The 27471-nt window shown below is 42.0% G+C and overlaps 14 non-coding genes across 14 annotated transcripts; all 14 read right to left on the minus strand.

Moving 5' to 3' along the window:
• Positions 1-1116: 1116 nt before the first annotated feature.
• TRNAR-UCG (transfer RNA arginine (anticodon UCG)) lies at positions 1117-1189 on the minus strand. The gene has a single exon. It is a non-coding gene; the product is annotated as a tRNA-Arg (tRNA).
• A 644-nt stretch (positions 1190-1833) lies between these two features.
• On the minus strand, positions 1834-1906 carry TRNAR-CCU (transfer RNA arginine (anticodon CCU)). Its single transcript has one exon. It is a non-coding gene; the product is annotated as a tRNA-Arg (tRNA).
• A 789-nt stretch (positions 1907-2695) lies between these two features.
• Positions 2696-2768, minus strand: TRNAR-UCG (transfer RNA arginine (anticodon UCG)). The gene has a single exon. It is a non-coding gene; the product is annotated as a tRNA-Arg (tRNA).
• A 644-nt stretch (positions 2769-3412) lies between these two features.
• Positions 3413-3485, minus strand: TRNAR-CCU (transfer RNA arginine (anticodon CCU)). Its single transcript has one exon. It is a non-coding gene; the product is annotated as a tRNA-Arg (tRNA).
• Positions 3486-4275: 790 nt separating this feature from the next.
• TRNAR-UCG (transfer RNA arginine (anticodon UCG)) lies at positions 4276-4348 on the minus strand. The gene has a single exon. It is a non-coding gene; the product is annotated as a tRNA-Arg (tRNA).
• Positions 4349-6004: 1656 nt separating this feature from the next.
• TRNAR-CCU (transfer RNA arginine (anticodon CCU)) lies at positions 6005-6077 on the minus strand. Its single transcript has one exon. It is a non-coding gene; the product is annotated as a tRNA-Arg (tRNA).
• Positions 6078-6867: 790 nt separating this feature from the next.
• TRNAR-UCG (transfer RNA arginine (anticodon UCG)) lies at positions 6868-6940 on the minus strand. The gene has a single exon. It is a non-coding gene; the product is annotated as a tRNA-Arg (tRNA).
• Positions 6941-8450: 1510 nt separating this feature from the next.
• Positions 8451-8523, minus strand: TRNAR-UCG (transfer RNA arginine (anticodon UCG)). Its single transcript has one exon. It is a non-coding gene; the product is annotated as a tRNA-Arg (tRNA).
• A 1506-nt stretch (positions 8524-10029) lies between these two features.
• Positions 10030-10102, minus strand: TRNAR-UCG (transfer RNA arginine (anticodon UCG)). Its single transcript has one exon. It is a non-coding gene; the product is annotated as a tRNA-Arg (tRNA).
• Positions 10103-10746: 644 nt separating this feature from the next.
• On the minus strand, positions 10747-10819 carry TRNAR-CCU (transfer RNA arginine (anticodon CCU)). The gene has a single exon. It is a non-coding gene; the product is annotated as a tRNA-Arg (tRNA).
• Positions 10820-11608: 789 nt separating this feature from the next.
• Positions 11609-11681, minus strand: TRNAR-UCG (transfer RNA arginine (anticodon UCG)). The gene has a single exon. It is a non-coding gene; the product is annotated as a tRNA-Arg (tRNA).
• Positions 11682-12325: 644 nt separating this feature from the next.
• TRNAR-CCU (transfer RNA arginine (anticodon CCU)) lies at positions 12326-12398 on the minus strand. The gene has a single exon. It is a non-coding gene; the product is annotated as a tRNA-Arg (tRNA).
• A 790-nt stretch (positions 12399-13188) lies between these two features.
• TRNAR-UCG (transfer RNA arginine (anticodon UCG)) lies at positions 13189-13261 on the minus strand. The gene has a single exon. It is a non-coding gene; the product is annotated as a tRNA-Arg (tRNA).
• Positions 13262-14917: 1656 nt separating this feature from the next.
• Positions 14918-14990, minus strand: TRNAR-CCU (transfer RNA arginine (anticodon CCU)). Its single transcript has one exon. It is a non-coding gene; the product is annotated as a tRNA-Arg (tRNA).
• Between the last annotated feature and the right edge of the window lie 12481 nt (positions 14991-27471).

Here is a 27471-nt window from a genome sequence, read left to right on the forward strand (position 1 = left end):
AGAAACAACAGTTACACCAATCCAATTCAAATAATTTTTTCCAAACGAATATCTTCTGCCGGGTCAAAGTTGCATCTGACAAAGATAGGTGTTTAAAAATCTACTTTGTAGTTTCAGAACACCAACATGACCCTGAAGAGTACAGAAGTAAAATGGTACCATTTCAAAGTTCCTAATACCTCATAAGCTTCTGAGCGGAAGCATGTAATAAATATATAAATTTTTCTGGAAAAGTAAGAGTGGATATTGGTTTTCATCTCAGATGGGACTCGAATCCATAATCCCTGGCTTAGGAGGCCAGTGCCTTATCCATTAGGCCACTGAGGAACAGATAAACACATGCAGTCTAGAGGCATTATTTAAATGTATTCAAGCGTCTGCACACAGGACATTTCTCAGTTCTCTCCATAAGTAAACTTCCCATTTTCATCCTCTTCCATCCCCGACTTTAACACTCTGTTCTGTGCTATAATGGAGGCTCTGCATTTCGAGCAAGTGGAGAGAAATTGGAGGAGAACCACTTTCGACTCAACACTTCTTCTTTCCTGGATGCTTTTCTCAATAAACTGGGCTTTGACAGTGGTATCAAGCCGTCCTTGTCTTCAGCAGGACACAGAAACAGGCACCACGTCTCCTAACCAAGTTCAACCACACTGTGCAACTTAATAGACCAATGCTTTACAAATTAGCCAACTGTGTCATCAGCAAAGGCAGCCAATGTGCAAATCCTTTATAATTCTTCTGTAGTACTTTTCTTTCTCGTAGGCAAAATTAGCACTTTAACTGCACAAATCATACAGATTTTACACTTGAAGCACTTCATGAACACATACTTACACAGCTTGCATTTCATCTACACACCCTTGAGCTAAAAACCCATTCTGTCAAGTCAAAATTCTGCAACCCTATTACATATTCAGTGCGTGTACATAGAAGCACTTCTTAATCCACTAACATGGACAAGATTTTAGGCTGAAGATGCAATCTAAATGACTGTGCAGTATGTACTCCACTTCATGAATAATTAGGAATGAGAACATGATGGCTATAAGAGTATTGGAAGAGCCTGCTTCCATTCTGAATGGAAAGCTGAGTTGTGTGACGATTGGCAAAAATCGACCACGAAGGGACTCGAACCCTCAATCTTCTGATCCGAAGTCAGATGCCTTATCCATTAGGCCACGCGGTCATATGTCCTGCTGTGCTTATTTTTATAATGTAGGTGGTATGCAAGGATGGGAAATATGATATTGATAGTTATTTAGGTTTACATCCCATTGTGTTTTTTCAGCTCCTTTCAATTAAAGCACTCCTTTGGAATTGATATAATGAGAATGTCACCAGTACTATAAGCTTTTGTTTTCTTTTTTGCATTTAAACCTCTTTCTTCATGAGATTAAAGCTCAGTTGTATGCTTTACATAGCTCTGGATATTTCCAGAAGTGGAGAGAAACTGTTTTGACAGTAGTACAAACTGCTCCTTTCTGGATATGCCAATTTACACACGCTCAAAGGTTGTATATGTTTCATGAATCCTGACTTGCCCTATTCAAGTAGCTGAAAGCCTGTCACCACCTCTAGAAACAACAGTTACACCAATCCAATTCAAATCATTTTTTCCAAAGGAATATCTTCTGCCGGGTCAAAGTTGCATCTGACAAAGATAGGTGTTTAAAAATCTACTTTGTAGCTTCAGAACACCAACATGACCCTGAAGAGTACAGAAGTAAAATGGTACCATTTCAAAGTTCCTAATACCTCATAAGCTTCTGAGCGGAAGCATGTAATAAATATATAAATTTTTCTAAAAAATTAAGAGTGGATATTCGTTTTCACCTCAGATGGGACTCGAACCCACAATCCCTGGCTTAGGAGGCCAGTGCCTTATCCATTAGGCCACTGAGGCACAAATAAACACATGCAGTCTAGAGGCATTATTTAAATGTATTCAATCGTCTGCACACAGGACATTTCTCAGTTCTCTCCATAAGAAAACTTCCCATTTTCATCCTCTTCCATCCCCGACTTTAACACTCTGTTCTGTGCTATAATGGAGGCTCTTCATTTCGAGCAAGTGGAGAGAAATTGGAGGAGAACCACTTTCGACTCAACACTTCTTCTTTCCTGGATGCTTTTCTCAATAAACTGGGCTTTGACAGTGGTATCAAGCCGTCCTTGTCTTCAGCAGGACACAGAAACAGGCACCAAGTCTCCTAACCAAGTTCAACCACACTCTGCAACTTAATAGACCAATGCTTTACAAATTAGCCAACTGTGTCATCAGCAAAGGCAGCCAATGTGCCAATCCTTTATAATTCTTCTGTAGTACTTTTCTTTCTCGTAGGCAAAATTAGCACTTTAACTGCACAAATCATACAGATTTTACACTTGAAGCACTTCATGAACACATACTTACACAGCTTGCATTTCATCTACACACCCTTGAGCTAAAAACCCATTCTGTCAAGTCAAAATTCTGCAACCCTATTACATATTCAGTGCGTGTACATAGAAGCACTTCTTAATCCACTAACATGGACAAGATTTTAGGCTGAAGATGCAATCTAAATGACTGTGCAGTATGTACTCCACTTCATGAATAATTAGGAATGAGAACATGATGGCTATAAGAGTATTGGAAGAGCCTGCTTCCATTCTGAATGGAAAGCTGAGTTGTGTGACGATTGGCAAAAATCGACCACGAAGGGACTCGAACCCTCAATCTTCTGATCCGAAGTCAGATGCCTTATCCATTAGGCCACGCGGTCATATGTCCTGCTGTGCTTATTTTTATAATGTAGGTGGTATGCAAGGATGGGAAATATGATATTGATAGTTATTTAGGTTTACATCCCATTGTGTTTTTTCAGCTCCTTTCAATTAAAGCACTCCTTTGGAATCGATATAATGAGAATGTCACCAGTACTATAAGCTTTTGTTTTCTTTTTTGCATTTAAACCTCTTTCTTCATGAGATTAAAGCTCAGTTGTATGCTTTACATAGCTCTGGATATTTCCAGAAGTGGAGAGAAACTGTTTTGACAGTAGTACAAACTGCTCCTTTCTGGATATGCCAATTTACACACGCTCAAAGGTTGTATATGTTTCATGAATCCTGACTTGCCCTATTCAAGTAGCTGAAAGCCTGTCACCACCTCTAGAAACAACAGTTACACCAATCCAATTCAAATCATTTTTTCCAAAGGAATATCTTCTGCCGGGTCAAAGTTGCATCTGACAAAGATAGGTGTTTAAAAATCTACTTTGTAGCTTCAGAACACCAACATGACCCTGAAGAGTACAGAAGTAAAATGGTACCATTTCAAAGTTCCTAATACCTCATAAGCTTCTGAGCGGAAGCATGTAATAAATATATAAATTTTTCTAAAAAATTAAGAGTGGATATTCGTTTTCACCTCAGATGGGACTCGAACCCACAATCCCTGGCTTAGGAGGCCAGTGCCTTATCCATTAGGCCACTGAGGCACAGATAAACACATGCAGTCTAGAGGCATTATTTAAATGTATTCAATCGTCTGCACACAGGACATTTCTCAGTTCTCTCCATAAGAAAACTTCCCATTTTCATCCTCTTCCATCCCCGACTTTAACACTCTGTTCTGTTCTATAATGGAGGCTCTTCGTTTCGAGCAAGTGGAGAGAAATTGGAGGAGAACCACTTTCGACTCAACACTTCTTCTTTCCTGGATGCTTTTCTCAATAAACTGGGCTTTGACAGTGGTATCAAGCCGTCCTTGTCTTCAGCAGGACACAGAAACAGGCACCAAGTCTCCTAACCAAGTTCAACCACACTCTGCAACTTAATAGACCAATGCTTTACAAATTAGCCAACTGTGTCATCAGCAAAGGCTGCCAATGTGCCAATCCTTTATAATTCTTCTGTAGTACTTTTCTTTCTCGTAGGCAAAATTAGCACTTTAACTGCACAAATCATACAGATTTTACACTTGAAGCACTTCATGAACACATACTTACACACCTTGCATTTCATCTACACACCCTTGAGCTAAGAACCCATTCTGTCAAGTCAAAATTCTGCAACCCTATTACATATTCAGTGCGTGTACATAGAAGCACTTCTTAATGCCACTAACATGGACAAGATTTTAGGCTGAAGATGCAATCTAAATGACTGTGCAGTATGTACTCCACTTCATGAATAATTAGGAATGAGAACATGATGGCTATAAGAGTATTGGAAGAGCCTGCTTCCATTCTGAATGGAAAGCTGAGTTGTGTGACCATTGGCAAAAACCAACCACGAAAGGACTCGAACCCTCAATCTTCTGATCCGAAGTCAGACGCCTTATCCATTAGGCCACGCGGTCATATGTCCTGCTGTGCTTATTTTTATAATGTAGGTGGTATGCAAGGATGGGAAATATGATATTGATAGTTATTTAGGTTTACATCCCATTGTTTTTTTTCAGGTCCTTTCAATTAAAGCACTCTTTTGGAATCGATATAATGAGAATGTCACCAGTACTATAAGCTTTTGTTTTCTTTTTTGCATTTAAACCTCTTTCTTCATGAGATTAAAGCTCAGTTGTATGCTTTACATAGCTCTGGATATTTCCAGAAGTGGAGAGAAACTGTTTTGACAGTAGTACAAACTGCTCCTTTCTGGATATGCCAATTTACACACGCTCAAAGGTTGTATATGTTTCATGAATCCTGACTTGCCCTATTCAAGTAGCTGAAAGGCTGTCACCACTAAGCATGGGCGAATTTTGCGAATCTCGCGTTCGCGAATTTTGCGGATTTGCGAACTCGCAATCCGCAAAATCCGCGAATTCTCGCGAATTTGCGGATTTTTTTTTTTTGTGTTTGCGCGGGTTTCTGCCAGTTCGCGAGGGTTTTGTACACTTTCGCAAATTGCGAACTTACCTGTCGGGTCGCAAGTTTCGTGAACTTGTTGTTTCTACGTGTCCAGCCTGTTTGGGACACTCTTCTTCATCACTGCCACTCTCTGTCACCACTGCCACTCTCTGACTACTCATGCCACCCTCTGGCCCACCCATGCCACCCTCTGTTTCATCACAGCACCCTCTGGTTGTCCAGTCAGTGTACATTATTGTGGCAACGCAAGCACACCTTCCCTGCCTCAAGTGACCTGAATTAATTTGGGGCTGATTAATGTGTCACAGAATATTTTTTTAGCTGGCACCTGCTTCCTTAGTGCTTCCTGATTAGTGATCTTTCGCACTTGCTAAGTGCTTTCATTGTTGCAAAATTAGTTACAACACCTGCCCTGCCCCAACTGACAATAATGAATTAGGGGCTGATTAATGGATTTGAACTTCCAGCCTGGCTCCTGCTTGTCTCCCTTAGCTGTAATTCAGGACCTTTGTGGCATATGTGTAACTATTCTGAGGTTCAGAGCAGGGTCACATAATAGTTGCAACTGGCAACTGAACTCTGGAGGGGCCCCTCAGGAAGCACTACAGGAAATGGCTACTAATGATGAGCCTGAACTTTTGAACCTGGTAAGTAGTTTCAGTTTTGCTAAGATCGTATTTCTGCAATTTTGCACTTATTCGCGGGGCGCGAAGTTGTACTGGGAAGCCGCGAACTCACGCGAACAGTGCAAGCAGTGCGAGCAAAATCCGCTGCTCGCGGATTTGCGGATTTTGCGGGAGATTCGCGAATCTCGCGGATTGCGAATTTACCGAAAATCCGCAAAATCCGCGAGCGAAACTGATTTTCCGCCCATGCTTAGTCACCACCTCTAGAAACAACAGTTACACCAATCCAATTCAAATAATTTTTTCCAAAGGAATATCTTCTGCCGGGTCAAAGTTGCATCTGACAAAGATAGGTGTTTAAAAATCTACTTTGTAGCTTCAGAACACCAACATGACCCTGAAGAGTACAGAAGTAAAATGGTACCTTTTCAAAGTTCCTAATACCTCATAAGCTTCTGAGCGGAAGCATGTAATAAATATATAAATTTTTCTGGAAAAGTAAGAGTGGATATTGGTTTTCATCTCAGATGGGACTCGAACCCACAATCCCTGGCTTAGGAGGCCAGTGCCTTATCCATTAGGCCACTGAGGCACAGATAAACACATGCAGTCTAGAGGCATTATTTAAATGTATTCAATCGTCTGCACACAGGACATTTCTCAGTTCTCTCCATAAGTAAACTTCCCATTTTCATCCTCTTCCATCCCCGACTTTAACTTTCTGTTCTGTGCTATAATGGAGGCTTTTCATTTCGAGCAAGTGGAGAGAAATTGGAGGAGAACCACTTTTGACTCAACACTTCTTCTTTCCTGGATGCTTTTCTCAATAAACTGGGCTTTGACAGTGGTATCAAGCCGTCCTTGTCTTCAGCAGGACACAGAAACAGGCACCAAGTCTCCTAACCAAGTTCAACCACACTCTGCAACTTAATAGACCAATGCTTTACAAATTAGCCAACTGTGTCATCAGCAAAGGCAGCCAATGTGCCAATCCTTTATAATTCTTCTGTAGTACTTTTCTTTCTCGTAGGCAAAATTAGCACTTTAACTGCACAAATCATACAGATTTTACACTTGAAGCACTTCATGAACACATACTTACACACCTTGCATTTCATCTACACACCCTTGAGCTAAAAACCCATTCTGTCAAGTCAAAATTCTGCAACCCTATTACATATTCAGTGCGTGTACATAGAAGCACTTCTTAATGCCACTAACATGGACAAGATTTTAGGCTGAAGATGCAATCTAAATGACTGTGCAGTATGTACTCCACTTCATGAATAATTAGGAATGAGAACATGATGGCTATAAGAGTATTGGAAGAGCCTGCTTCCATTCTGAATGGAAAGCTGAGTTGTGTGACCATTGGCAAAAACCGACCACGAAGGGACTCGAACCCTCAATCTTCTGATCCGAAGTCAGACGCCTTATCCATTAGGCCACACGGTCATATGTCCTGCTTTGCTTATTTTTATAATGTAGGTGGTATGCAAGGATGGGAAATATGATATTGATAGTTATTTAGGTTTACATCCCATTGTGTTTTTTCAGCTCCTTTCAATTAAGGCACTCTTTTGGAATCGATATAATGAGAATGTCACCAGTACTATAAGCTTTTGTTTTCTTTTTTGCATTTAAACCTCTTTCTTCATGAGATTAAAGCTCAGTTGTATGCTTTACAAAGCTCTGGATATTTCCAGAAGTGGAGAGAAACTGTTTTGACAGTAGTACAAACTGCTCCTTTCTGGATATGCCAATTTACACACGCTCAAAGGTTGTATATGTTTCATGAATCCTGACTTGCCCCATTCAAGTGGCTGAAAGCCTGTCACCACCTCTAGAAACAACAGTTACACCAATCCAATTCAAATCATTTTTTCCAAAGGAATATCTTCTGCCGGGTCAAAGTTGCATCTGACAAAGATAGGTGTTTAAAAATCTACTTTGTAGTTTCAGAACACCAACATGACCCTGAAGAGTACAGAAGTAAAATGGTACCATTTCAAAGTTCCTAATACCTCATAAGCTTCTGAGCGGAAGCATGTAATAAATATATAAATTGTTCTGGAAAAGTAAGAGTGGATATTGGTTTTCATCTCAGATGGGACTCAAACCCACAATCCCTGGCTTAAGAGGCCAGTGCCTTATCCATTAGGCCACTGAGGGACAGATAAACACTGCAGTCTAGAGGCATTATTTAAATGTATTCAACCATCAAACACTGGTGTCTGTACACAGGACATTTCTCAGTTCTCTCCATAAGTAAACTTCCCATTTTCATCCTCTTCCATCCCCGACTTTAACACTCTGTTCTGTGCTATAATGGAGGCTCTGCATTTCGAGCAAGTGGAGAGAAATTGGAGGAGAACCACTTTCGACCAAACACTTCTTCTTTCCTGGATGCTATTCTCAATAAACTGGGCTTTGACAGTGGTATCAAGCCGTCCTTGTCTTCAGCAGGACACAGAAACAGGCACCAAGTCTCCTAACCAAGTTCAACCACACTCTGCAACTTAATAGACCAATGCTTTACAAATTAGCCAACTGTGTCATCAGCAAAGGCAGCCAATGTGCCAATCCTTTATAATTCTTCTGTAGTACTTTTCTTTCTCGTAGGCAAAATTAGCACTTTAACTGCACAAATCATACAGATTTTACACTTGAAGCACTCCATGAACACACACCTTGCATTTCATCTACACACCCTTAAGCTAAAAACCCATTCTGTCAAGTCAAAATTCTGCAACCCTATTACATATTCAGTGCGTGTACATAGAAGCACTTCTTAATGCCACTAACATGGACAAGATTTTAGGCTGAAGTGCAATCTAAATGACTGTGCAGTATGTACTCCACTTCATGAATATTTAGGAATGAGAACATGATGGCTATAAGAGTATTGGAAGAGCCTGCTTCCATTCTGAATGGAAAGCTGAGTTGTGTGACCATTGGCAAAAAACGACCACGAAGGGACTCGAACCCTCAATCTTCTGATCCGAAGTCAGACGCCTTATCAATTAGGCCACGCGGTCATATGTCCTTCTATGCTTATTTTTATAATGTAGGTGGTATGCAAGGATGGGATATATGATATTGATAGTTATTTAGGTTTACATCCCATTGTGTTTTTTCAGCTCCTTTCAATTAAAGCACTCTTTTGGAATCGATATAATGAGAATGTCACCAGTACGATAAGCTTTTGTTTTCTTTTTTGCATTTAAACCTCTTTCTTCATGAGATTAAAGCTCAGTTGTATGCTTTACATAGCTCTGGATATTTCCAGAAGGGGAGAGAAACTGTTTTGACAGTAGTACAAACTGCTCCTTTCTGGATATGCCAATTTACACACGCTCAAAGGTTGTATATGTTTCATGAATCCTGACTTGCCCTATTCAAGTAGCTGAAAGCCTGTCACCACCTCTAGAAACAACAGTTACACCAATCCAATTCAAATAATTTTTTCCAAACGAATATCTTCTGCCGGGTCAAAGTTGCATCTGACAAAGATAGGTGTTTAAAAATCTACTTTGTAGTTTCAGAACACCAACATGACCCTGAAGAGTACAGAAGTAAAATGGTACCATTTCAAAGTTCCTAATACCTCATAAGCTTCTGAGCGGAAGCATGTAATAAATATATAAATTTTTCTGGAAAAGTAAGAGTGGATATTGGTTTTCATCTCAGATGGGACTCGAATCCACAATCCCTGGCTTAGGAGGCCAGTGCCTTATCCATTAGGCCACTGAGGAACAGATAAACACATGCAGTCTAGAGGCATTATTTAAATGTATTCAAGCGTCTGCACACAGGACATTTCTCAGTTCTCTCCATAAGTAAACTTCCCATTTTCATCCTCTTCCATCCCCGACTTTAACACTCTGTTCTGTGCTATAATGGAGGCTCTGCATTTCGAGCAAGTGGAGAGAAATTGGAGGAGAACCACTTTCGACTCAACACTTCTTCTTTCCTGGATGCTTTTCTCAATAAACTGGGCTTTGACAGTGGTATCAAGCCGTCCTTGTCTTCAGCAGGACACAGAAACAGGCACCACGTCTCCTAACCAAGTTCAACCACACTGTGCAACTTAATAGACCAATGCTTTACAAATTAGCCAACTGTGTCATCAGCAAAGGCAGCCAATGTGCAAATCCTTTATAATTCTTCTGTAGTACTTTTCTTTCTCGTAGGCAAAATTAGCACTTTAACTGCACAAATCATACAGATTTTACACTTGAAGCACTTCATGAACACATACTTACACAGCTTGCATTTCATCTACACACCCTTGAGCTAAAAACCCATTCTGTCAAGTCAAAATTCTGCAACCCTATTACATATTCAGTGCGTGTACATAGAAGCACTTCTTAATCCACTAACATGGACAAGATTTTAGGCTGAAGATGCAATCTAAATGACTGTGCAGTATGTACTCCACTTCATGAATAATTAGGAATGAGAACATGATGGCTATAAGAGTATTGGAAGAGCCTGCTTCCATTCTGAATGGAAAGCTGAGTTGTGTGACGATTGGCAAAAATCGACCACGAAGGGACTCGAACCCTCAATCTTCTGATCCGAAGTCAGATGCCTTATCCATTAGGCCACGCGGTCATATGTCCTGCTGTGCTTATTTTTATAATGTAGGTGGTATGCAAGGATGGGAAATATGATATTGATAGTTATTTAGGTTTACATCCCATTGTGTTTTTTCAGCTCCTTTCAATTAAAGCACTCCTTTGGAATTGATATAATGAGAATGTCACCAGTACTATAAGCTTTTGTTTTCTTTTTTGCATTTAAACCTCTTTCTTCATGAGATTAAAGCTCAGTTGTATGCTTTACATAGCTCTGGATATTTCCAGAAGTGGAGAGAAACTGTTTTGACAGTAGTACAAACTGCTCCTTTCTGGATATGCCAATTTACACACGCTCAAAGGTTGTATATGTTTCATGAATCCTGACTTGCCCTATTCAAGTAGCTGAAAGCCTGTCACCACCTCTAGAAACAACAGTTACACCAATCCAATTCAAATCATTTTTTCCAAAGGAATATCTTCTGCCGGGTCAAAGTTGCATCTGACAAAGATAGGTGTTTAAAAATCTACTTTGTAGCTTCAGAACACCAACATGACCCTGAAGAGTACAGAAGTAAAATGGTACCATTTCAAAGTTCCTAATACCTCATAAGCTTCTGAGCGGAAGCATGTAATAAATATATAAATTTTTCTAAAAAATTAAGAGTGGATATTCGTTTTCACCTCAGATGGGACTCGAACCCACAATCCCTGGCTTAGGAGGCCAGTGCCTTATCCATTAGGCCACTGAGGCACAAATAAACACATGCAGTCTAGAGGCATTATTTAAATGTATTCAATCGTCTGCACACAGGACATTTCTCAGTTCTCTCCATAAGAAAACTTCCCATTTTCATCCTCTTCCATCCCCGACTTTAACACTCTGTTCTGTGCTATAATGGAGGCTCTTCATTTCGAGCAAGTGGAGAGAAATTGGAGGAGAACCACTTTCGACTCAACACTTCTTCTTTCCTGGATGCTTTTCTCAATAAACTGGGCTTTGACAGTGGTATCAAGCCGTCCTTGTCTTCAGCAGGACACAGAAACAGGCACCAAGTCTCCTAACCAAGTTCAACCACACTCTGCAACTTAATAGACCAATGCTTTACTAATTAGCCAACTGTGTCATCAGCAAAGGCAGCCAATGTGCCAATCCTTTATAATTCTTCTGTAGTACTTTTCTTTCTCGTAGGCAAAATTAGCACTTTAACTGCACAAATCATACAGATTTTACACTTGAAGCACTTCATGAACACATACTTACACAGCTTGCATTTCATCTACACACCCTTGAGCTAAAAACCCATTCTGTCAAGTCAAAATTCTGCAACCCTATTACATATTCAGTGCGTGTACATAGAAGCACTTCTTAATCCACTAACATGGACAAGATTTTAGGCTGAAGATGCAATCTAAATGACTGTGCAGTATGTACTCCACTTCATGAATAATTAGGAATGAGAACATGATGGCTATAAGAGTATTGGAAGAGCCTGCTTCCATTCTGAATGGAAAGCTGAGTTGTGTGACGATTGGCAAAAATCGACCACGAAGGGACTCGAACCCTCAATCTTCTGATCCGAAGTCAGATGCCTTATCCATTAGGCCACGCGGTCATATGTCCTGCTGTGCTTATTTTTATAATGTAGGTGGTATGCAAGGATGGGAAATATGATATTGATAGTTATTTAGGTTTACATCCCATTGTGTTTTTTCAGCTCCTTTCAATTAAAGCACTCCTTTGGAATCGATATAATGAGAATGTCACCAGTACTATAAGCTTTTGTTTTCTTTTTTGCATTTAAACCTCTTTCTTCATGAGATTAAAGCTCAGTTGTATGCTTTACATAGCTCTGGATATTTCCAGAAGTGGAGAGAAACTGTTTTGACAGTAGTACAAACTGCTCCTTTCTGGATATGCCAATTTACACACGCTCAAAGGTTGTATATGTTTCATGAATCCTGACTTGCCCTATTCAAGTAGCTGAAAGCCTGTCACCACCTCTAGAAACAACAGTTACACCAATCCAATTCAAATCATTTTTTCCAAAGGAATATCTTCTGCCGGGTCAAAGTTGCATCTGACAAAGATAGGTGTTTAAAAATCTACTTTGTAGCTTCAGAACACCAACATGACCCTGAAGAGTACAGAAGTAAAATGGTACCATTTCAAAGTTCCTAATACCTCATAAGCTTCTGAGCGGAAGCATGTAATAAATATATAAATTTTTCTAAAAAATTAAGAGTGGATATTCGTTTTCACCTCAGATGGGACTCGAACCCACAATCCCTGGCTTAGGAGGCCAGTGCCTTATCCATTAGGCCACTGAGGCACAGATAAACACATGCAGTCTAGAGGCATTATTTAAATGTATTCAATCGTCTGCACACAGGACATTTCTCAGTTCTCTCCATAAGAAAACTTCCCATTTTCATCCTCTTCCATCCCCGACTTTAACACTCTGTTCTGTTCTATAATGGAGGCTCTTCGTTTCGAGCAAGTGGAGAGAAATTGGAGGAGAACCACTTTCGACTCAACACTTCTTCTTTCCTGGATGCTTTTCTCAATAAACTGGGCTTTGACAGTGGTATCAAGCCGTCCTTGTCTTCAGCAGGACACAGAAACAGGCACCAAGTCTCCTAACCAAGTTCAACCACACTCTGCAACTTAATAGACCAATGCTTTACAAATTAGCCAACTGTGTCATCAGCAAAGGCTGCCAATGTGCCAATCCTTTATAATTCTTCTGTAGTACTTTTCTTTCTCGTAGGCAAAATTAGCACTTTAACTGCACAAATCATACAGATTTTACACTTGAAGCACTTCATGAACACATACTTACACACCTTGCATTTCATCTACACACCCTTGAGCTAAGAACCCATTCTGTCAAGTCAAAATTCTGCAACCCTATTACATATTCAGTGCGTGTACATAGAAGCACTTCTTAATGCCACTAACATGGACAAGATTTTAGGCTGAAGATGCAATCTAAATGACTGTGCAGTATGTACTCCACTTCATGAATAATTAGGAATGAGAACATGATGGCTATAAGAGTATTGGAAGAGCCTGCTTCCATTCTGAATGGAAAGCTGAGTTGTGTGACCATTGGCAAAAACCAACCACGAAAGGACTCGAACCCTCAATCTTCTGATCCGAAGTCAGACGCCTTATCCATTAGGCCACGCGGTCATATGTCCTGCTGTGCTTATTTTTATAATGTAGGTGGTATGCAAGGATGGGAAATATGATATTGATAGTTATTTAGGTTTACATCCCATTGTTTTTTTTCAGGTCCTTTCAATTAAAGCACTCTTTTGGAATCGATATAATGAGAATGTCACCAGTACTATAAGCTTTTGTTTTCTTTTTTGCATTTAAACCTCTTTCTTCATGAGATTAAAGCTCAGTTGTATGCTTTACATAGCTCTGGATATTTCCAGAAGTGGAGAGAAACTGTTTTGACAGTAGTACAAACTGCTCCTTTCTGGATATGCCAATTTACACACGCTCAAAGGTTGTATATGTTTCATGAATCCTGACTTGCCCTATTCAAGTAGCTGAAAGGCTGTCACCACTAAGCATGGGCGAATTTTGCGAATCTCGCGTTCGCGAATTTTGCGGATTTGCGAACTCGCAATCCGCAAAATCCGCGAATTCTCGCGAATTTGCGGATTTTTTTTTTTTGTGTTTGCGCGGGTTTCTGCCAGTTCGCGAGGGTTTTGTACACTTTCGCAAATTGCGAACTTACCTGTCGGGTCGCAAGTTTCGTGAACTTGTTGTTTCTACGTGTCCAGCCTGTTTGGGACACTCTTCTTCATCACTGCCACTCTCTGTCACCACTGCCACTCTCTGACTACTCATGCCACCCTCTGGCCCACCCATGCCACCCTCTGTTTCATCACAGCACCCTCTGGTTGTCCAGTCAGTGTACATTATTGTGGCAACGCAAGCACACCTTCCCTGCCTCAAGTGACCTGAATTAATTTGGGGCTGATTAATGTGTCACAGAATATTTTTTTAGCTGGCACCTGCTTCCTTAGTGCTTCCTGATTAGTGATCTTTCGCACTTGCTAAGTGCTTTCATTGTTGCAAAATTAGTTACAACACCTGCCCTGCCCCAACTGACAATAATGAATTAGGGGCTGATTAATGGATTTGAACTTCCAGCCTGGCTCCTGCTTGTCTCCCTTAGCTGTAATTCAGGACCTTTGTGGCATATGTGTAACTATTCTGAGGTTCAGAGCAGGGTCACATAATAGTTGCAACTGGCAACTGAACTCTGGAGGGGCCCCTCAGGAAGCACTACAGGAAATGGCTACTAATGATGAGCCTGAACTTTTGAACCTGGTAAGTAGTTTCAGTTTTGCTAAGATCGTATTTCTGCAATTTTGCACTTATTCGCGGGGCGCGAAGTTGTACTGGGAAGCCGCGAACTCACGCGAACAGTGCAAGCAGTGCGAGCAAAATCCGCTGCTCGCGGATTTGCGGATTTTGCGGGAGATTCGCGAATCTCGCGGATTGCGAATTTACCGAAAATCCGCAAAATCCGCGAGCGAAACTGATTTTCCGCCCATGCTTAGTCACCACCTCTAGAAACAACAGTTACACCAATCCAATTCAAATAATTTTTTCCAAAGGAATATCTTCTGCCGGGTCAAAGTTGCATCTGACAAAGATAGGTGTTTAAAAATCTACTTTGTAGCTTCAGAACACCAACATGACCCTGAAGAGTACAGAAGTAAAATGGTACCTTTTCAAAGTTCCTAATACCTCATAAGCTTCTGAGCGGAAGCATGTAATAAATATATAAATTTTTCTGGAAAAGTAAGAGTGGATATTGGTTTTCATCTCAGATGGGACTCGAACCCACAATCCCTGGCTTAGGAGGCCAGTGCCTTATCCATTAGGCCACTGAGGCACAGATAAACACATGCAGTCTAGAGGCATTATTTAAATGTATTCAATCGTCTGCACACAGGACATTTCTCAGTTCTCTCCATAAGTAAACTTCCCATTTTCATCCTCTTCCATCCCCGACTTTAACTTTCTGTTCTGTGCTATAATGGAGGCTTTTCATTTCGAGCAAGTGGAGAGAAATTGGAGGAGAACCACTTTTGACTCAACACTTCTTCTTTCCTGGATGCTTTTCTCAATAAACTGGGCTTTGACAGTGGTATCAAGCCGTCCTTGTCTTCAGCAGGACACAGAAACAGGCACCAAGTCTCCTAACCAAGTTCAACCACACTCTGCAACTTAATAGACCAATGCTTTACAAATTAGCCAACTGTGTCATCAGCAAAGGCAGCCAATGTGCCAATCCTTTATAATTCTTCTGTAGTACTTTTCTTTCTCGTAGGCAAAATTAGCACTTTAACTGCACAAATCATACAGATTTTACACTTGAAGCACTTCATGAACACATACTTACACACCTTGCATTTCATCTACACACCCTTGAGCTAAAAACCCATTCTGTCAAGTCAAAATTCTGCAACCCTATTACATATTCAGTGCGTGTACATAGAAGCACTTCTTAATGCCACTAACATGGACAAGATTTTAGGCTGAAGATGCAATCTAAATGACTGTGCAGTATGTACTCCACTTCATGAATAATTAGGAATGAGAACATGATGGCTATAAGAGTATTGGAAGAGCCTGCTTCCATTCTGAATGGAAAGCTGAGTTGTGTGACCATTGGCAAAAAACGACCACGAAGGGACTTGAACCCTCAATCTTCTGATCTGAAGTAAGACACCTTATCCATTAGGCCACGAGGTCATATGTCCTGCTTTGCTTATTTTTATAATGTAGGTGGTATGCAAGGATGGGAAATATGATATTGATAGTTATTTAGGTTTACATCCCATTGTGTTTTTTCAGCTCCTTTCAATTAAAGCACTCTTTTGGAATCGATATAATGAGAATGTCACCAGTACTATAAGCTTTTGTTTTCTTTTTTGCATTTAAACCTCTTTCTTCATGAGATTAAAGCTCAGTTGTATGCTTTACATAGCTCTGGATATTTCCAGAAGTGGAGAGAAACTGTTTTGACAGTAGTACAAACTGCTCCTTTCTGGATATGCCAATTTACACACGCTCAAAGGTTGTATATGTTTCATGAATCCTGACTTGCCCTATTCAAGTGGCTGAAAGCCTGTCACCACCTCTAGAAACAACAGTTACACCAATCCAATTCAAATCATTTTTTCCAAAGGAATATCTTCTGCCGGGTCAAAGTTGCATCTGACAAAGATAGGTGTTTAAAAATCTACTTTGTAGTTTCAGAACACCAACATGACCCTGAAGAGTACAGAAGTAAAATGGTACCATTTCAAAGTTCCTAATACCTCATAAGCTTCTGAGCGGAAGCATGTAATAAATATATAAATTGTTCTGGAAAAGTAAGAGTGGATATTGGTTTTCATCTCAGATGGGACTCAAACCCACAAACCCTGGCTTAAGAGGCCAGTGCCTTATCCATTAGGCCACTGAGGGACAGATAAACACTGCATTCTAGAGGCATTATTTAAATGTATTCAATCATCAAACACTGGTGTCTGTACACAGGACATTTCTCAGTTCTTCCATAAGTAAACTTCCCATTTTCATCCTCTTCCATCCCCGACTTTAACACTCTGTTCTGTGCTATAATGGATGCTCTGCATTTCGAGCAAGTGGAGAGAAATTGGAGGAGAACCACTTTCGACTCAACACTTCTTCTTTCCTGGATGCTTTTCTCAATAAACTGGGCTTTGACAGTGGTATCAAGCCGTCCTTGTCTTCAGCAGGACACAGAAACAGGCACCAAGTCTCCTAACCAAGTTCAACCACACTCTGCAACTTAATAGACCAATGCTTTACAAATTAGCCAACTGTGTCATCAGCAAAGGCAGCCAATGTGCCAATCCTTTATAATTCTTCTGTAGTACTTTTCTTTCTCGTAGGCAAAATTAGCACTTTAACTGCACAAATCATACAGATTTTACACTTGAAGCACTCCATGAACACACACCTTGCATTTCATCTACACACCCTTAAGCTAAAAACCCATTCTGTCAAGTCAAAATTCTGCAACCCTATTACATATTCAGTGCGTGTACATAGAAGCACTTCTTAATGCCACTAACATTAACAATTAAATTTAATTACCTGGTACTGAATTACTATGCGGTAAAGTCAATAAGAATAACTCATAATAAATAAGAGGCAAAATCCGTGATATTTGAGGTTTCTCAAAAAGGGTTTTATTCCTATAAAAGGAATTGGGTGATTAGCATATTGGCTCGAGCCAAGGTGGCATACCGTTCCGTCACCACATAGGTTCGGGAAGGGACAGACTGACAGAGTCAATGGTAATATGCGGGTATGCAAGTATGCGACAACACATTATTGACAGGCATTCATATATATAGTCAATGCATTACAGTAAAGGCATATGCAGGAGGCGTAACAGCTGAGAAGAGAGATAAGAGTGCATGTACGTAATACAAAAAGGCGTTACAATAGGCGTGCATGAAGGCGTGAACAAGAACGTCATTTATCATGATGTCACAAGTAGGCGGATCCATGAGTGAATCCGGCAGTGTCAGCAAAAATACATGGCAGAGATGCGCGCGCAGCAGTATGACGTGTAATGTACGTGTAACTTGAGGGGTGAAGGGGGACTTGACATTTAGCCCTACATGTGGAGACAGATGTCTGGATGTCAGATCAACCTAATCCCAAATCGTATCTAATATCTCATGTTTAAGGAACTGTATTATCTGGAAGGAAAAGGTCTCTCGGACAAGAGGCTATTCTATACTGACTGTGAGTGCGTGTATGAGCGTCTACGTGTCTGCATGAGATGCGAGGGGTGCGAGGGAGGGCATGGGCCTACCATGGAAACAGAGCCATGAATTACTTGCATAGAGACAGTGAGGCCAAGCCCTTTGCTCTGCAGCTGGAAGGGTGTTGACATGAAACTACTAGACAGGAATGTATTTTCGAGGAGTGGAGCAGATAATTCGAAGGTTGAATACAGTCTTGGCAGGCAACAGGCTGAGCCAAGCACCGTTAGCCGCACAGGGAGTGAGGCAGAGGTCACGGGTACAGATGCAAGCCCAGGTTTGAGATTCAGAGTCAGAAGGCAGGAAAATGCTCGATGGCAGAATTCAGGGCCTACTTCGCCAGAGCTGAAAAACGTGTAAAGTACACTACATAAAGACGTTGGCATGGCATATTTAGGAACGGACTATTTGACCCATTCATGGTGGATCTGAAAGAGGACATGTTAACGTTGGACGCAAATGTATTTGCGTCTTCATAGCTTGAAGTGGAGGGAACATACATATACTTGTAGCGTGTACACGGAGTCGTTGGGGTCTAAGATAGGGGACACAATTGATCACAAAATTTATATTACCTCATTCCCTCCTTGTCCCCTACGGACCCTTCATGATATATCGATCTGCATGAATCGATCAATCTGTTCATGTAACATCATTTGCTCTTCTTTCTTCTTTTGACGTTTTGAATGGGAATTTGAATGCGGAATACATGATGTGGCGCACAGGCCGCAAATCGCCGGTCCACATTGTAAACATAGGCAGCAACTGAATACTATGAGAAGGCCAATGCCTAGGAAGGATAGGATCTTCCATCCCCAAGCGGTCAACGTTGTCCAGAACCAACCGGACCAAGTCCAGGTGCCTGGATTCTGATGTATCAGACTTGCAATTTTATGGAGACGTGTTATAGCTTTATATACCGTTGGCACGTTTTCTGGAATGAAAACACAGCAACTTGACCCGATGACCTTACAAGCTCCACCCCTATCAGCTAGGATGACGTCAATGACGAGACGATTTTGAAGAACAACAACCCGCATAGCAGACTGTTCCTCTGTTAAGTTACCTAAAGCGGAAGTAGCTTCATTCACTACTGCTTCGAGGGTTCTAGTTAATCTACGTATCAGTTTACTATTAGTAACAGTACCTATGTAGGGGAAGAAACCTTTATTGAAGTCTGTGTATTGCTCCCATGCCGTTTCAGTGTAGTCGACAATCGGGAGATCTCTTCGGAGTCTATTGTTTACTAGATTGGTATTTCTGTGATAATCAGGAGGAGCTAGGAAGACAGGTGGCAGAAGGAATGCAATGTAACAGGTACCATCCCAATCTGGAGGCAAACGTATGTATGCGGTATGGCCACAGACAAAGTAGGAATGACGAGTAGCTCTAAACGTGGATTTGCCTTGATCACTGAATTCGATCACAGTAGTACATTTACTATGACCTAAGTGTATGGAACCATTCTTTCTGATACATAATTCACCTTTGACTGGTAACACTGACATAGCAGGTAATACTGGTGCGGCTTCGGATTCAACAGTTAGAATCATGAGGTTAATTGTGTAATTACCTAATCCATATACTTCATTTTCTAGATCAGTTCCTGTTCTAGTGGGAAGTCCCTTCTTGTCAGGGTAACAGACTTTAAGTAGAACTAAGTTCAGATTTCCCCAAACCCAATTCCCATCGTAAACAGCAATGTCAGAATCTAGGGAATTAATCAATCTAAACCATGCCCCACAGGAGCCATTGTGAGTGAACGGGTACGGAAAGAGGGGCAGAACTCCCTTGTATTTCTGGTAGGGAAGGAGTCGGCCACATATCCAGCAGTTTGTAGCATTGTTAGTCTGATGGGAGTGATGTAACATACTAATGAATGTGTTGTTGCGCAGCGCAAGTCTGTAAGACAATTCATGGGGAGGTAATTCGCTAAAAGAATGTTCGGCAGTGACATTGTAAGCAGATTGTGCACGCTTGAAAATAGGGTAGTACATGTGTAATAATATACTGGCAGCAATAATAAGAAGGCTTAGAAAAAACATAATTAATAATGTCACTATACAGTGACTACGAAGTGATTTACAATATGCACGTTTCTTGAGTTGTCTCTGTCTATCTCTTTCTCTATCTCGGTCTAGGGGATACATGTCAGAAACTAATTTAACCGATTCACCTAGGGGAGGACTTAAACAATTAAACTGTCTGACTTGCTAGACCGTAACTTTAGTCTATATTCTTCGGAGGCGGTTTTCTCAACCAGGGGAAGTTTTGAGTCAGTTTGTGGAGGAGGGCAGGGCTTAGAGTCCAAGTCCGAAGGAAGTCCGTGAAACTTTTTGATGTGGCTCGAGTGCAGCCATCCTTTTCTGCCCTCCAATTTAACAGCCGTCCTTGTCGTCAGAAGAACCAACTTCGGGGTCTGCCAGCGGGGCTCCAGTGGACTTCTCCGGTCAAAGTTCCGCACGAACACAAAATCGCCAGGGACCACTTCATGGGGCTTCACCTCGGTGTTGTCGGGAAAGGCTGCAGCTACCTGTGAACGACAAGATTGTAGTGCAGACATCAAGGAGGCAAGGTAATCTGTCAGCATAACGCAATCAACATCTGTGATTTTACGAGGTATAGGCGTCCCCCACATATTTGGTGGCCTACCGAAGACCACTTCATACGGGGATAGCCCGGTTCGAGAGTGCGCAACCATCCTCATATAGAAAAGGGCAACTGGCAAGGCTACTATCCAGTCAACGCCTTTCTCTCTACATATTTTTGAAAGTCGGATCTTTAGAGTCTGATTATGGCGCTCCACGAGACCTGCTGCCTCGGGATGCCGGACACAGTGGAACTTCCACTGATACCTTAACAGGAGTGTTATGTGTTTCACAAGCTCGGATGAGAATGGCTGACCGTTATCTGAGTACACGATACGGGGCAAACCATACTGTGGGAAGAACTCGCGAACCAGCTGCTTGGCTGTGGTCGGAGCAGTGTAATCTGGGACTGGATATGCTTCTGTCCATCGGGAAAGTGCACATACGACTACGAGGACATACTTGAATCCTCGACAACGTTCCATCTGGATATAATCCATCTGGAGGACTTCAAAAGGGTGATCGGGAGGCTGAAATCCACCTTTCTCTACAGGAATGCTTTTACCTGGATTGAACTGACAACAAATCATGCAAGTACGCACTTTTTGTTTCGCTGCTGCTCGTAAGTTCTTATTGTACCATATGTGTTGAATGCTATCTAGCATTGCCTTTTCTCCTAGGTGTGCTGGGCTATGTATAGTGTTAATGATGACTTGAACCATAGAATCGGGGAGAAACCATGTAGATTTTCCCTTCGTCATCCATCCCTGATCTGTTTGGATCCCTCCTAGTTCAGTCCACTTCTTGATTTCATCTGGTGTGGCATGTGTCTGTATGTCAATTACATCATGTGCGGGATCCTTGACTGTCATGCAGTGTGATTGCGTCAGAACTATTGTCTTTGTCAAGTCAGTTGCATGCATTCGATTCTGGGCAGTTTGCTTAGCTGTTCGGTCTGCCAGGTCGTTACCCTGGGAGATCGTATCGGTAACCTTTGTATGTGCCTTACACTTCATAATAGATATCGCAGTAGGTAGATGTATTGCATCTAACAAGGCTTGAATGAGGGGACCGTGTTGAATGTTGGCACAGTGAGAAGTTAAGTAACCTCTCTCTCGCCAAAGGACTCCGAAATCGTGAACGACTCCGAATGCATAACGTGAATCAGTGTATATGTTAACTCTCTTATTTTTGGCTTGAATACAGGCTTGTGTCAGAGCGATGAGCTCTGCTGCTTGAGCTGACAGGGTGTCGATACAATTTGTTTCTATAACTTCGGTGTCTGTCGTGACTGCGTAAGCTGCCACTAATTCTCCTGTACCTGTTCTCATACATGAACCATCCACATAAAGTGTCAGGTCTGGGTCTGGTAATGGGACATCTGTCAAGTCTTGTCTGGGTTTCGTCGTAATAGTGATGACTTCGATACAATCATGCTTCAGTGGGTCTACACCGCTTAATGGCAAAAGTGTGGCAGGATTCAATGTGCTGCAGCGTCTGATTTCTATGTGTGGTTGAAACAATGTTAATTCATAACCTGTCAGTCTTGCTATGGTCAAGTGTTGGGTCTGTGTACGATTTAAAAGAACTTCCACGGAATGTGGAACTTGTACTGTCAATTGATGTCCTAATACTATGGAATCGCTCTGTCTGATTGCTAAAGCTGTCGCTGCGACTGATTTCAAACATGCAGGTAAAGCTTGGGCTACTGGATCTAATGTGCTAGAAAAGTAAGCACACGGTTTGTGTGAACCTGCTTGTTCCTGAGTGAGGACTGACAAGGCAGTACCTTCACGTTCTGTAACAAAAAGGGCTTACTGTAACATGGTGTTGCTAAAACTGGTGCTTGACATAAGGCTTTCTTTAAGTCTTCAAAAGCTTGTGTATGTTCCTGAGTCCAAGGGAGGACAGTCGATGTCGCTGCCTCCTGAGTTGTCAACTGAATGAGTGGCTTTGCTAGAAATGCATATTGGGGAATCCATTGTCTGCAGTACGAGGTGAGGCCTATGAAAGCCCGCACCTCCTTTTGTGTTTTCGGTGGTGACATGTTTACAATTAACTGGATGCGATCTGGAGTGAGCTGTCTCCCCACTTTGGACAGCAAGTGACCCAGGTACACAACTTGCTGAACACAGAATTGCAGCTTTGAAGGGGAAACCTTGTGCCCCTTGTCAGCCAGGAAATTTAAAACCGTCAGTGATGCTTTTTCACATTCGGGTTCGCTTCGTGCGGTGATCAGCAGATCATCGACATACTGGAGTAGAGCGGTGTTAACAGGCATGTGGATACTGTCAAGTTGTCTTTTCAGTGCTTGGCTATAGATGCTGGGGCTTTCTGTGAATCCTTGAGGTGCGCGTGAAAATTTGAAACTTCGTCCATTTAAACTGAATCCGAACAAGTATTGGCTTTCTGGATCAATTGGGACGCTAAAGAAGGCGTTCTTGAGGTCAATTACAGTAAAGAACGTCGCTTCTGAATCAATAGCTGTCAGTAATGAAGAGATATCTGGAACCACAGGATACTGTGGTACAATGCATTTATTCAATTCGCGCAGATCAATAACTAATCGATAAACAGGTGGTGCATTTGGATCAGTACGTTTAAGAACTGGAATGATAGGAGAATTACATACATTGGAGTCGGTTTCCACGACCACTCCTTGTGCAATGAGCTCGTCAATGATTCTCAGTAAAGCCACTACAGCATCTGGAGGTAACTTGTATTGTCGAATTCGTGGTAATACCACTCCTGCTTTAAGTGTGACTCGATATGGTGTAATGTGCATACAACCTACATCAGTGGGGCCTTTCGCCCACAAGTGTGCAGGTACACTCTGTAACCGGGGATCCATGTCTCTTAATACATAATGGCCTTTAAAATCTCGCAAGAATAATCGTACTCCTTCCGGAGAACAGCATATTATAGCTCCTAGAGCTTTCAGTGTCTTTATACCTAACAAGTTTTCTGGACATGATTTTGTAAGTAATAAATCTGTAGTCCGTGTCAAAGGACCAACTGCAAGTGGAAGTGGCTGTGATACTTCATTAATAATAGGCGTTCCTGAAAATCCAAGGGAAACATTCTGTGAGCCTGAGAGGGGTGCCCCTGGAACCTCATTGTGACTGATTGTGGTCCTGCTTGCCCCTGTGTCAATTAAAAACTTTCTGTCTTTTCCTAACACTTGACTGTGTACATAAGGACCCTCTTGATCTACAGGAACTTCAATAAGGGGCAAGCCAAATTCCCTCTCTAGGCCGTTTCATGTGTACCGCTGATAATCAGGGTAGTCATTCTGTGCATACTGGTACATCTGTTGTGTCGTGTTCTGTGTTGCAGTAATAGGCTGTTGCTGTGGCACTGCTATAGTTTGTGATGAAGCTGGCATAGGCGGAATATGTTGTATGTTCTGTGGTGCTTGTTGCTGGGCCTGATCTTGTCTAGGTACGCGCGGTCTCTCCTTGGTCTTACCCGTGGAGATATTGTGTTTCAGAACTGCACAATCGTTTACATAATGACCTGGCTGTTTACAATAGTTACATGTCCCTTTAACAGGAGCCGTCGAATTACTAGGCTGGGTCGCACCCTTTTTGTGACCATCAGCAGGAACTGACTGGGCAACTAACATTTTCATTTTCGTGTCTTTCATACGTCTTTGTTCATGTTCTTGTTCTTCTCTAATTCTATTCTGGTGGTACTGTAACATTTGTAACATTTGTGAAGGGGTGTTAGCTTGCCAAGTGCTTTCGACTTTCAGTACTCTGTTCTTGACCTGGGGCAGGGAATTCTCGACTAATTTCGTCACAAAAAGGTGTGGATAGGACTCGCTACTTGGTTTCAGGCCGCTATTAATACCAAAACATTTCTCAAATCGAGTATAAAAATCACTAGTGTCTTCATCGGGTTTCTGTTTACAGGCTGAGATTGCACCCCAATCTTCCTTTTTCGTACTTAATAAACGTGGCAACACTTGCACTAACAATCCTGGTAATGCTTTAACCTTATCCCCAAGCCCTTGGCCTGGAATTCTAGTATTTTCTTTGTTTTCTAACGCAGTCCAATCAATCTTTGCATTTCCCACTTCCCATTCTTTTTCTTTAAGTTTCTCATAAATACCAGGAGGCAGTAGTACTTTCAATATCTTCATAAGGTCGGGATAAGTATAGTCACCCATGAGTAACATGTCTTTTATTTCACGGTGAAAACCTGCGGGGTCTTTATCATGGCTAGGTACTAGTTTTTTCATTTCCAATAATTCTATTTTGGTTATGGGTGTGAACACAAACACACGTCTAAGTGTATTATCGGTATTCTGAACTGGGTGCACTTCTCGTAACGGATTCTGTCTATCCATGTAATACATTTTTCTTTCCATGGAATGTGCTGAATCAGACTGTGGACATAGAAAGGCACTATATCTGTGTCGATGTTCTAGAATTACCTTAATTAGATCGGTACCTAGACCTCTCCACTTATTCATGAGTAGTTCTGCCAATATATCAGGCAGGGGGCCTGGATCGGAATGTTGGCTTCTATACAATAGAAGTAGGTGTTGTATCATGTATGTACCAGCTAAACGCTGTTCACTTGGTGTCATGTTCAAAAATGTGTGTGCTAACGCATCATCACTATATTTCTCGGGACTGTCAGCCCATTGTACTGCTGACCTCGCTAATTCTTGTTCATCCATAGAATCTAGTACATGGTACCCCATTCGTTCTCGGAGTCTGTTATCAGTAGCTTGAAATAAGTGTTCAGGAGTTCTTGGATTACACATGGCTTCTTGAAAAATTCTTTTACTTTCTGGACGCACTGGGCGCATTGAATTATTAAAGGGTCTTCCTTTACCTACATATGCTATCGTTTCTCTAACTGGTAATTGTGCTTGTCCTGTAGCTTCTTCTGGTTGCTCCTCTTCTGAGGACTCAAACTTGTCTGATTCATTTTCTGGTTCTACCTGTCTTGTTTCATGTATTTTTATTACTACACTTCTGATTCTTTGATACATGTTTTTATACAATTCTGTTTATCATGGTTCCCGTCTGCTATATTCTGACCCCATCTATGAAGTGCTTTCATTTCCTCCGGGTCCATCCCTGGCCTATCTTGTTCTCTTATTAAGCAGTTTATGAAAAACCGTAATATCTTGGCTTGAATGTCCACTTTCTGGTGAGCCATGGCTTCCTTAATACTTTCAGGTCCTTGCCCTGTTTGGACAAAATGATATATTCTGTCTAGATGTTCAACCATTCCGGGTAGGGTCAACAAAAAGTTGGTGACCCGTCTTAGTCGTACTGATGCTAGTATTAATCTTTCATCATTTCTACCGGGTACTGGATCATATCTACAATCCCCGAGACGTTCTTTTATTATATCGAAATCGGCTGATCGAGGTGTACGTTGTTGTGCTAGATCCCTGTAAGTCAATCTATGTACTTGTGGAGGTGTCTGGAAACCTATCGCCCCTCCGGACGCGCCTCCTGAGGCACTGCCTCCGAAGGGGTTGTTCGGATGTAAAGTGGGAGGAATGGGTGCGGGAAGAGCTGGAAGAACGGGAGGAAGACCAGGAGGGACATTCGGAACGGGAGGAAGAGGTGGAGGAGTAGCTTGTCGCGGGGGTAGGGGCTGATTGTCTCGGGGTCGAGCGCCGCCGGTAGGAGGTGTGCGCGGCGGTGCGGTATTAGCGTATGCGGGCGCTACATCATCTAGATAGGAAGAAAGGAAAATGTCCTTCGCGGTTTTGGGATGCATTTTAGTCGGGAGCATGGGAGGTGGTAGATCTTTTGGTACTTCCGGAGTGGCCTTAGGTAAACCTTCGGCCAGGAGAGGATACATACCATTTCTAAGGGTGTTTAGTTGTCTGTCTACTTGTTCTATTTTTACTCGGATACCTTCCTCAACTAATACGTTTTCTTGGGCCTTGTCTGAATCCTCTTTCCTTTTCTCTTCTTTTCTAAGTGCTTTTTCTGTACGCCTATGCGATTCTTTACGCCATAATTCGATGGCATCTTTCTGTGACTGTCTGGCTTTCTTTTTTCGTAATGCTTCTTCTACCCTTACGATGCAATCTGAATCCCATGTCCCTGCCACGGGCCATCTCTGATTCTCTGCTAGATCTTTAGTGTAGTCCACCCATAAATCGAGAAATAGAACGGCATCTAGGCCGTGCTTGTGGTACATAAAGTACCCTGGAGTGTCCCTAGGTGGGATGGGAACAGCTTCCTCGAGTATCCCTTTTCTAGTCTTTATCTGTCTTAATTTGGAGAATAACGGCATCTTAAAAATCTGGCTACTTAGTGCTTACTCAGATAGGAACACAATGAACACAATAATCACAATAATGACGATCGAACAATCACTCATACCACGACATTTTGAGACACATTAAAACATTTTGAGATGAACAATAACAATTAGAATGTAACTCGCTAACTGCATAATACTAGATACACTGCTCAACAGTGCAGACTGGATATACTGCTAAACAGTACAGATACACTGTCTAAAACAGTGCAGACCAGGTCTGTGTACCCAAACCTGTCTTGACCGGCACAACCTAATGCGCACGTCTAGATGCGTCCCCAGCAACGGTACTCACCGGGAAGCACGGAAACAGAAGGCCTCGGAAACTCTGGACTGGACTCGACTGGATTCGGACTGGATTCGGACTCGACTCATGACGCAGATACTTCGGAACTTCGGAACCTGGTGGGCCTCCGTATACCTCGGATCTTGCTCTCTCAGCTAGGCTCTGGTCGGGATCCTCCGCACTCCTCACCGCCTCGTCTGGGTGTCGATCGCGGCCTCAGTCACCTCCGTTGGCCTGAGGGAGATACAGGAAATCCTGCGGGTACGCGTAGTTTCCGTCCGGCTGTGGCAGGGGGCTAAGCCTGCAAAGCACCTCCGGCGGGTGAGATGGGGGAGGGGTCCCTATTCGGGCGCCAATTATGTGGTAAATTTAATTACCTGGTACTGAATTTCT

The sequence above is a fragment of the Lissotriton vulgaris genome, chromosome 5 (genome assembly GCF_964263255.1).
Source record: "Lissotriton vulgaris chromosome 5, aLisVul1.2, whole genome shotgun sequence".
NCBI classification, from domain to species: Eukaryota; Metazoa; Chordata; class Amphibia; order Caudata; family Salamandridae; genus Lissotriton; species Lissotriton vulgaris.